The sequence below is a fragment of the Pyrus communis genome, chromosome 13 (genome assembly GCF_963583255.1).
Source record: "Pyrus communis chromosome 13, drPyrComm1.1, whole genome shotgun sequence".
Classification (NCBI taxonomy): Eukaryota; Viridiplantae; Streptophyta; class Magnoliopsida; order Rosales; family Rosaceae; genus Pyrus; species Pyrus communis.
In genome coordinates, this window is record NC_084815.1 from 18,593,062 (window position 1) to 18,603,891 (window position 10,830).

Sequence of the window (10,830 nt, forward strand, 5' to 3'; positions counted from 1 at the left end):
GCAATCCCATGATTGTTTTTTTTTGTAAGCACTTTAACATCTCATTGTCTACTTCTTATAAGAGTAATTGTTTTCTTTCTAAATATAAAAATTCAGCCTAAAATGAGATATTTTGCATGCCAGTAATAACACCCTAAAAAAATATTTTTTTCAATTTTTTTTATATAATAATGTTATATGTTCAAGTGAAACTTCAAAGTTATAGATTTGAAGTTTTTTGTTTTTCATATTTGGTTGTTTCAGAATGAACTGCTTTCAATTATTTATTGAATGTTATGTTTGTCTTTTTATTTATAATTAATGACATTTGTAAACTTGTAACTAGTGAGTGCTAAAATTTATTTTGATTTAAATGATTGTTTTGTAGCATCAATACATTATTATTTTTTTTAAACTATTTTAAGGAGGGGTTCTTTTTCAAATTTTGCACAGGATTTTTGAAATCTCACAGTCGGAATCTTACATTTAAAATTTATTATGAAAAATAAGAACATGTTATAATTTAAATAAAATAAAGTTTTTGTGACGGTGATTTGGGTATTTTAAACTGTACTACTACTATACTAACCCCTAGACTCTCTTACACCAGTCCCTTCTTCACGAGCCCTTGATTGCCATGACTAATTTTGACTTGTCACGACGCTTCCTATATTTTTCCCATAAGATTTGTTTTAAGTTTACGTAGGAGTGAATTTAGCAGTTCATCAGATCCAGTGCTAGATTCCTTTTTGTTTTGTTCTGTTCTATTCTGTGCTGTTTTTCTCTTTTTATGTTTTTTTATGTTCAAACTAAATATGTAGACAACATTTATGAGATGATGTCAATAAAGAGTCATCAAAGTGTTCATAAGAATTGCTTATAGTTTGTTTTAGTTGTTTTGTAGTTTGTTAGTTTGGTTAAGGGCATAAGTGTAATCTGTTAGAATGCCCACAATATATATATCAGACTTTGTGTAATTATCAGATTGTATTGAATGAAAGGCAGATTCATTTTCTATATGGTATCACGACCGTCTTGCCTCACGGCCTTCTCTCTCTCGATCCTCTTCGCTTTCGCTCTCAATTTCTGATCTTTCTCTCTGAATTTTGCTGTGATTCTTCATTGTTCTTCTTCGATTGTTGCTTCGATCTTGTTGTTTGGTGTCTTTCTCGCTGCAATCAGCCATGGCGACTCCGTCCAATTCGTCTTCTCCCCTTGAGTCGGTGCAAGCTCCAAACCCTAATTCGTCAAATTCTGCCATGTCTTCGTCTTCATATGCTTCTCTGACGATCCAAAACATTGGAAGTATGGTGCCAATTAAACTCAAACGCTCCAATTATCTCCCCTGGCGTGCATTATTTGCTCCAATTCTGCGCAGGTATAAGCTCCTTGGCATCATTGAAGGTACTGAGGTCTGTCCATCACCTCTTCTTTCTGATCGCTCTATCAATCCCGACTTTGACATTTGGAATGAGAAAGATCAGAATCTTCTCATCTGGTTGAATTCTACTCTGTCTGAAGAAGTGATTCCTTTCACTGTTGGTGTCTCGTCGTCTCGGGATCTATGGATCAAGCTTGAGCAGCGCTTTGGAGGAGTCTCTGATGCTCACATTCATCAGTTACGATCTCGTCTCCAATCCATTCAGAAAGGTTCACAGTCAATTTCTGATTATCTTCAACAAATCAAGGAAATCTCTGATGCCTTGATGGCGGCTGGTGCTCCTGTCACAGATCGTGACCTAATTGCGGCCACACTGGCTGGCTTACCTGATGAGTTTGAATCTTTTACTGATTCTCTTCTTCTTCGTCTTTCCCATACAACTCTGGATGAATTGCATGGCTTACTGCTCACCAAGGAATTATCAATGACTAGAAGGAAGAAAGCTGCTTCCTCTAACACCACAGAGCCTTTCCATGCCTTTGCTGCTCACTCGCTGCCTCCTCTTTTGCCTACACCGCCACCGCACCAAGCTTTTGCTGTTCAATCTCAGTCTTCTCGCGGTAATTACCGTGGTAGTCATCGTGGAAACTATAGAGGCAATGCTCGTGGACGTCGTGGCACTTATAAAGGTACAAATTTTCGTGGCAATTATCAAGGCTTTCGTGGCAACTCTCAAGGCTTTCGTGGTAACTCTCAAGGCTCTCGTGGTATCCAGTGTCAAATCTGTGGATCAAACAGTCATGAGGCTATTGACTGTTTTGATCGAATGAATCCTGATATATTTGGCAAAGTTCCTCCTGCTAAACTTGCTGCTATGTGTGCACAATTTTCATCAAAGCCCACTCCTTCTTGGCTTATTGATTCGGGTGCAACTTCTCACATTACAAATGACATCTCTAACATTTCATCTCCTACTCCTTACCGTGGTGAAGACAAGGTCTACATTGGTGATGGTAAAGGTTTGCCAATTACCAATGTTGGTTCTTCTTTTTTACATACTCCCTCTGCTACCTTTACACTGCAAAATGTTCTTCATGTACCACAAATGCAGCACAATTTACTATCTGCATATCAATTTCTCAAAGATAATTACTGTTCTTTGACTCTTAATTCTGATGGATCCTTTGTAAAGGATCGTTCTACGGGGAAGACGCTTTTGCGGGGCCCAGTTAAAGATGGTTTTTATCCCCTGCAATGTACATCTCAGTCATCTCATCGCTCTGCTACTTCACCTACTGCCTTAATAAGTGTCAAAGCACCGATTTCAGTTTGGCACAGTCGACTTGGTCATCCTTCTTCCTCAATATTCAGGCGTGTTCTCTCAACAAATAAGCTTGCTCTCACAGGAAAGACTTCAGTGGATTTCTTTTGTTCTAACTGTGCTCTTGCAAAAAGTCACAAGCAGCCGTTCAGTTCTGTTAGTTCTACTTCTTCTTCTTGTTTAGATCTTTTACATTGTGATCTCTGGGGTCCAGCTCCTGTTATGTCAGTGAGTGGATCTAGATACTATCTGTTGATTGTAGATGACTATAGTAAATATAGTTGGTTCTTTCCTTTACAATCAAAATCTGCAGTGTATTCTGTATTGGTTCAGTTCAAGAGTTATGTAGAAAACCTTCTTGGCAATAAAATCAAAGTGTTTCGTTCAGATTCAGGGGGTGAATTTACTAGCACTGCACTACAGAATTTTTTCAAAACTCATGGTATTATACATCAATTCAGTTGTCCGCATACACCTGAACAGAATGGTTGTGCAGAACGAAAACATCGTCATCTGGTCGAGACTGCTCGCACACTTTTGGTTGCTTCTAATGTGCCTCATGTTTTCTGGGTAGAGGCCTTTTCCACTGCTATATACTTGATTAATCGCCTTCCAATTTCTGGCATGATGCAGTCTCCATGGGAATTATTATTTCATACTTTTCCTGATTATGGTCGGCTGAAGGTCTTTGGTTGCAGCTGTTTTCCATGGCTTAAGCCTTATACAACTTCCAAACTGGACAGCAAAAGTAAGTATTGTGTGTTCTTGGGGTATAGTCTTCAACATAAGGGATATCGGTGCTTGGATCCATTGACACAGAGGATCTATATATCTCGTCATGTTATTTTTGATGAATCTACATTCCCATTTCATCACTCTCACCCATTGTCCCCGAGTGCTTCCCAATTTAATACTGCATCTCCAGTTGTGTCTTCAGTTGATTTGCAGTTCACTGTCCCTCATTCTTCCCGATCCTGCATTACTAGTGCCTCACTTACTGTCCCACCTACTGCCCCTATTGCCTCCCATGCTCCTACTACCCCCACTGCTCATACTGCTCCTATTGACTCACATGCTGCTCCTATTGCTTCACATGCTGATTCTATTGCTTCACCTGCTGCTCCTGTTCCTTCCCATGATCTACTGGCTGCTACTATTGATTCACATGATCCTACTGTTGATTCCATTGGTCTTCCCATCTCGGTTCCTTCTGTTGCTTCTCCTGTGCACAATACTCATCCTATGCTCACTCGGTCAAAAGCAGGGATATTCAAACCCAAGGCCTTCTCGGCCACCAAGCATCCTCTTCCCTCTTCTATTGATTTTGTCCCATCTACTTATTTGCAAGCTTCCAAGCATGCTCACTGGAGAACTGCTATGCAAGAAGAGTTTAATGCATTGCAATCTACAGGGACATGGGTTCTTGTCCCCTCTTCTCCTCTTCACAATGTTGTTGGTTGTAAATGGGTCTTTCGGATTAAGCAACATCCTGATGGTTCTGTTGATCGCTATAAGGCTCGCCTTGTTGCCAAAGGATTTCACCAACAAGCAGGCATCGATTATAAAGAAACTTTCAGTCCTGTAGCCAAGCCTGTTACCATTCGTATCCTGTTGTCTTTTGCTGCTCAGTTTCACTGGTTTTTAAATCAGTTAGACATTAGTAATGCCTTCTTGCATGGGGATTTACAAGAAGATGTTTTTATGCAGCAGCCTCCTGGCTTTACTGATCCCTCTTTTCCACATCATGTCTGCAAGCTTAAAAAGTCCCTTTATGGTCTTAAACAGGCTCCAAGGGCTTGGTTTGACAAATTATTTCAGGTATTGAGATCTTTTGGTTTTCAGCAGTCTTCTTCTGATGCCTCTTTGTTTGTCTTACGAGCTCCCACCTTGGTGATCATCCTTGTATATGTTGATGACATTTTGGTAACTGGTCCTAATGCTACACTCTGTCAGCATTTTATCAACAAACTGAGCACTGTTTTTCCTGTCAAAGATCTAGGCTCATTGCATTATTTTTTGGGACTTGAAGTGCACCAGTCTCCTGAAGGTATATTCTTACACCAAGGCAAATATTTACTTGACCTTCTTCAGAAGACTACAATGGATGGCGCTAAACCATGTTCCACTCCCTTAGGCACGGCCAAACTTGATCATACTGGTTCTCTCTTGTCTAATCCCACAGAGTATCGATCCTTAGTTGGTGCATTGCAATATCTTACCTGGACTCGGCCAGATATATCTTTTGCTGTGAATCAAGTATGTCAATTCATGCATGCTCCGAGGGATTCCCATCTTCAAGCTGCTAAAAGAATTCTCCGATTTTTAAAAGGTACTCTCACTCATGGCTTATGGTTCAAACCCGGAAATCTGCACCTTACAGCATACTCTGATGCTGATTGGGCAGGGTGCACCTTTGACAGAAGGTCCACCAGTGGCTATTGCATCTTCCTTGGTTCTAATTTGATTAGTTGGAGTGCCAAGAAACAGCCAACGGTTGCTCGATCCTCTACTGAGGCTGAGTACAGGTCTTTGGCTCACACTTCGGCTGAAATAACTTGGATTTGTAAAGTTTTCCGAGATATTGGTTTTCACCTACCTCAGATTCCTCATCTCTGGTGTGATAATATCTCTGCAATATCTTTAGCTTCTAATCCAGTTTTTCATGCCCGGACTAAACACGTTGAAATTGACTATCATTACATCCGTGAGCTGGTTCTTGCCCATCTCATCAAGGTTCAATATGTTTGTAGTCAATATCAATTGGCCGACATTCATACTAAGTCTCTGTCTCGGCAACGATTCCTCTATCTTCAGTCCAAGCTTTCTCTTGGTTCTTTTGATGCTTCCAAGTTCAGCTTGAGGGGGTGTAAAGAGTCATCAAAGTGTTCATAAGAATTGCTTATAGTTTGTTTTAGTTGTTTTGTAGTTTGTTAGTTTGGTTAAGGGCATAAGTGTAATCTGTTAGAATGCCCACAATATATATATCAGACTTTGTGTAATTATCAGATTGTATTGAATGAAAGGCAGATTCATTTTCTATAGTCAAGTCTGTGTGATCCGTTAGATTTCACACGTGAGATAATTTTCTTTAATACAACGAAAGAAGTTGAGGTTCCACCATAAAGTGTGTTGAGAATGAATATCACATTGATGGTAATATGGACCTTGCAGAGACTTATAAGTTGATCTACTCTCCATATTACCGATGAATTTATAATGGAACATCAACTTTCTTCTTGGTATCAGAACAAGTTGTCCCAAGTGTAAAGCCAATTGCCAAACGTGCTCCACGTCTGTTCGTGTTGTCTATGTGTTAGACTTGAAAAAATTCATCACACGTGAGAGAGCGTGTTGAGAATGAATCACACGTTAATGAATAAAAGAACCTTACATTCGTCTTATAAATAAATTATGCTACTTCTCATATTAACAATTGAATTTACAATAGAACCTCAACTTCTCCACTATCATGCATGCTCAAATGTTGTAGAAGAAAATACATTAAGAAGCCTAACAAGCCTTTGAAAAGTTGGGTAGTATTGTAAAACTGTTGAGGGTGAGATTTACATATGGAATCATTCCCTTTTTTTTTTTTTTTTTTTTTTTCCAAATATGCGTATTTGATTCTCTTTAATTTTTAATTTTAAAAATTAAATCGTTATTTGAGTAATGTTTTATTAGTTTATGTTATGTGTTGTGATCAGGAATTCTGTTAGATTTGATAATTTTTGTCTGATGAGAGAGATGAAGACTTTTTTTGGTTTGAATTTTTTATTGGACCGATTTACAATTGGATTGCATTATGCCTTTTTGCACCATTCTTATGCAACCACTTCATTGTTTTAAATACAATTTGAAGAGAGCTGGGTTGCAGGTTGGATATAAAATGTTAAGGTGAGATAAAATCGACATACCAAGGGTGGAAGAATGACTTAGAATTGGGGGAGGAAAACAAAGGGAAGATAGAAGAGTATAAGAGTATAAGAGAGGGATAGGGTTCACCTCATTTAGAGTTTTTTTTTTAAAATTGATTTAGGACTTACATGTATCATCATCCTGTATACTAAAACTCAGTTTTGAGTACTATTGATGACCAAGGGCCGAACCCCTTTGCACCTCGCTTTTTCCTCTATTTCCCTTGCTGTTTTCAAATTTGTAAAGTCGAATGGTTGTTTTGCCCCTCGCTTTTTGTTATATTTTTTGTCTTTTATGTTTTTTTGTGTTGGCACAAGGTCACACAGTATTAAATGACTACAGGTCCTCCAAAGGTCAGCTTGTTACCATATTTCATCAAGTTCGGTATAAATAGATCTTCATTTTTTACTACAGTTAAATACATGGACATGCCTCCACAAATACAGATTAGTTCTTGGTTAAATACTTTATGTTCAGTAAAGTTGGCATAGAAAATCTTCCCATTGTGTACCAAAATCCTCCACACATGAAAACATAAATTCTTACTCAAAAAACACATATTACAATACTGATGTATCTGTTGTTTTTTATTAAATTAACGCACTGTTTTCAATTTTATATCCAACACAAAAGAAAATGCTCTTACACAATGTGGTTACTTACATTTTTTAACTTATCTACCACATATTAATCTGAGTTATATAAACAGGAAAACAATAGTTCAATAGAAATATGATGCATATCATTTCGTTAACAATGGTGGCAGCTAAGAATAAGTAGTTAAGCGCACTCTCGGTTGATAACCATTTCGTACCACCATATCTTAAGCTCAAAAAAACGAAAACGAAGGGTGATATGGTTTGAGCTTTGCAGTTTTTTCCTTTTCCATGAACTTGAATGTTTGTTGATTATATTTTTTGTGATTAACTTTGCTTTCAATCAAATCTGTTGTTGGAATTATATTTCATCCCATTAAATGTCTATGCACCACCCTTTTTTTTTGAGATCTTGTATTTGTGTTCCTTTTAGCAAGTTATTTTTGTATGTTCTGCTTTAGGATCTTTTGGCATTTCTCAGGCTAACTTGGCCTGGGATTTTATGCCTTCTTTGTTTCCGGCTGAATAGTTAGGCTCTATGTGAAATTCCCCACCCCACAGTCCCTCTCTGAGTGGCTCAAGCCACGATTGCTCTCCGACTCTCTGGCCTCTTGGAGGGTCAAGCCCGGGACCAAGAACGTCCACAACCTCTGGCTCGAGCTCTCCGAAGGCGGAAGCTCTTTAGCCAATTCATCCCCTCCTGTTCAAACGGTTCAGATTGTGACGGTACCGATCATATGATTATCAATTATAAAGGAGATTAATGCCTAAGTAACTAATTTACAAAAAAAAAATGTTGTGTATTTTTGCTGCTATATGTTTTCTTTTTCGTTTCGTTTTCTTCTTCTATTTTGTTGCTAAGAAATCTATGTTGTTTATCTAACCACAGTGGTTTCAGCAATTCCCAAAGTTTCAACGAAACCCGTTGTATATTTCAGGAGTCTTATACTGGAGTCTATGTGCCAACTCTTTGCTTCTCAAATTGCAAAAGGTATCTAATTAGTTAATTGGTGTTTACATAATTCCAACATTACAATAATTGCATATGTAAATATGTATCGTTTGGATTTAACTTCTGGTCTGTAACCATGTGCTGCATTTTCTACATATATGTATAGGTATTAAAAATGGAACAAAAGAGAAATGCAATGACATACTTCTAATTCCATCCTCATTAATTGTCTTAGTAACAATCAAGAATTGAATGACATGTTTCTCATTGTTTGTTTCTGCTACAGATCTACAAATGATGATGAAAACTTTTCGTCACTGGTCTTTCGAGAAACAGAGGCATGCCTATAAAAGATGTAATTGCCTAGAACCTATGTTTCAGTTGAAGCATTCATCAAAGAGAGTAGTCAATTAACAGTTACCAATTGATATTAGGTCTTAAATATAATTTTAGCTTTCATTTTTTATTTTTTATAAATTAAATTTTTTACAGAGTTTTATTTTTATGTAAGATGGGTGAAATATAATTTTTTTGTAATATTACTTCGATTTGTAGATATATCATTTGCAGCAATACTAGATATATTTTCAATTTAAATAACATCCTATATATTTTCATACCGCATGTCGTGTGGGTAACCTCAAACAGACATGGACGAAGCCAATGAAGACTCACTGGGGGCATATGCCCCCCACTCAAGTGATTCGTTTATTAAGTTGTAGACTACAATTATATAATACACACACGTTATCTTTGAAGAAAGTATATGTATCTAATATCTAACATACCTTCATATTGCATATACTCCATATTAAACATTATATGAGCAAAAGTGCTCTTGTTCTATCATTCAAACCAAAAAACCTCTCCTACGTAATCATGTATTAATATTTTTCTTATCACTTTGTCACTTTCCACTACTATACTGAAATTTTTGTAACATTGGAATTGTGATGCATCATCATTTAAAATCATCCTTATTATCATATTAGGTATAAGCCATACTATAATAAGGTTTTCTTAGTTGATTTTCGGGTTGCCCCCACTAGGAGAAATTTCTAGCTCCGTCCCTGCAAACAGATATGTCAAACATTTATTTTTTTCTAAATTGTTGTAGTGTTTCCATTTTTTGGTGCAGAGCTCCACGATTGGTTAGCGTGAATCTTGGTATCTTCGTATGCATGCAATGTTCAGGGATCCACAGGAGTCTTGGGGTACATATATCAAAGGTATAATTTTCGGTTATGCAAAAACTTTAAATTCGTTTTATTATTTGTATGGTACTCAATTCCACATTTTATGTGTTATGCTAATGAGTTTCGGTTCTATTTTTTCCTGCATTATTCTGATGATTTGGATGCTTTCGTAGGTGAGATCTGCCACTTTGGATACATGGCTCCCAGAGCGGGTTGCATATATCCAATGTAAGTACCAATGCTGTTTTACCAGCTTCTAAGGTCATATCTCTGTCAAGCAAGGTCGTACTGAGAGTGAGAACACCAAGGACACACTCTCTTACCCTCACTGACCCATAGTAAAAACGAGGCACATTATGTTTGCACCCTATTTTCGCATATGTCTGTAAATTTAGGTATTTTTTACCCAAATTTTTTTTGTTTGTTAAGCTTTCATCTTGCTGTAAATTTAGGTTATTTCTCTCTGTGTTGGTCCATCTGCTTATACTTTTCAAATGTTGGTTCATCTTATGCAAATATTGATATGCTTGACAGCCTGCTGACGGCAACAGTGGATGTAGAAGTGGAGGAAATGACTGGTAATTGAGGTGCCGTGGTAAATAATAGAGTCCCATAACTGACTATAAATTTGATATCAAATCTAATAACGGATATTTTTTCGGTCATTTAGCAAATTTTCTTTAATTTTTCCGACGTATTAATTATAACGAGTTAAATGTTTTTACATGAGCACAATCAAGTTGTTTACACCTGAACTCATGATAAATTTATGGACCTGCATTATGTATACATATGAATGAATCTGCTAGTAGTGTTCAGTTTTTTACTTGGTCTTTTCTTTTTATTAATTTGTGGATCAATTTTAGTTGCTAATCATTGTTGGAAAGGTTAATTAGTCCCATTACTTAAGGATGGGTGTGCTAAATTGTGGTCACGGTTTCAAACCCGTAGTAGAGCGCGGGTATCTTTGCTAGTATTTGTAAATGTTCATTCCAATGCATTTTGATGGGACATTTCGCATCTCTTGAAGGATAGAAGTGGTGCCTATTATTTTATAGAAATGATTAGGATTTTCTTCCTTCCTTTTTCCATTCCCTTCCATTTTCTCCTCTCACATTCTTTGTTTTATCTTTTTTTTTCTATAATAAATTGATATAAGATGTTGACATGGTTTAACCGTAACCGTTCAAATAGGAGGGGAGGAAAAAAAGAAGGGAGATAATCCTATATGCCTTACAGAAAATATATTCCAATGCATTTTGCATGGACATTTCCCACCTATTGGATAGAAGTAAATCCCTATTATTTTATAAATTCACCTATATTAAAGAGTATATCAGTTTTATATTTTGAATAAATGATATTATTTACATTAACATAATAGAAGAGTGGGTTAAGCATCACAATTGACTAGCAATAATGTGTTTTAACTTTGCATTTGGCGAGAATCGAACATAAGATCTCTCATTTACAAATGAAAATGAATAAGA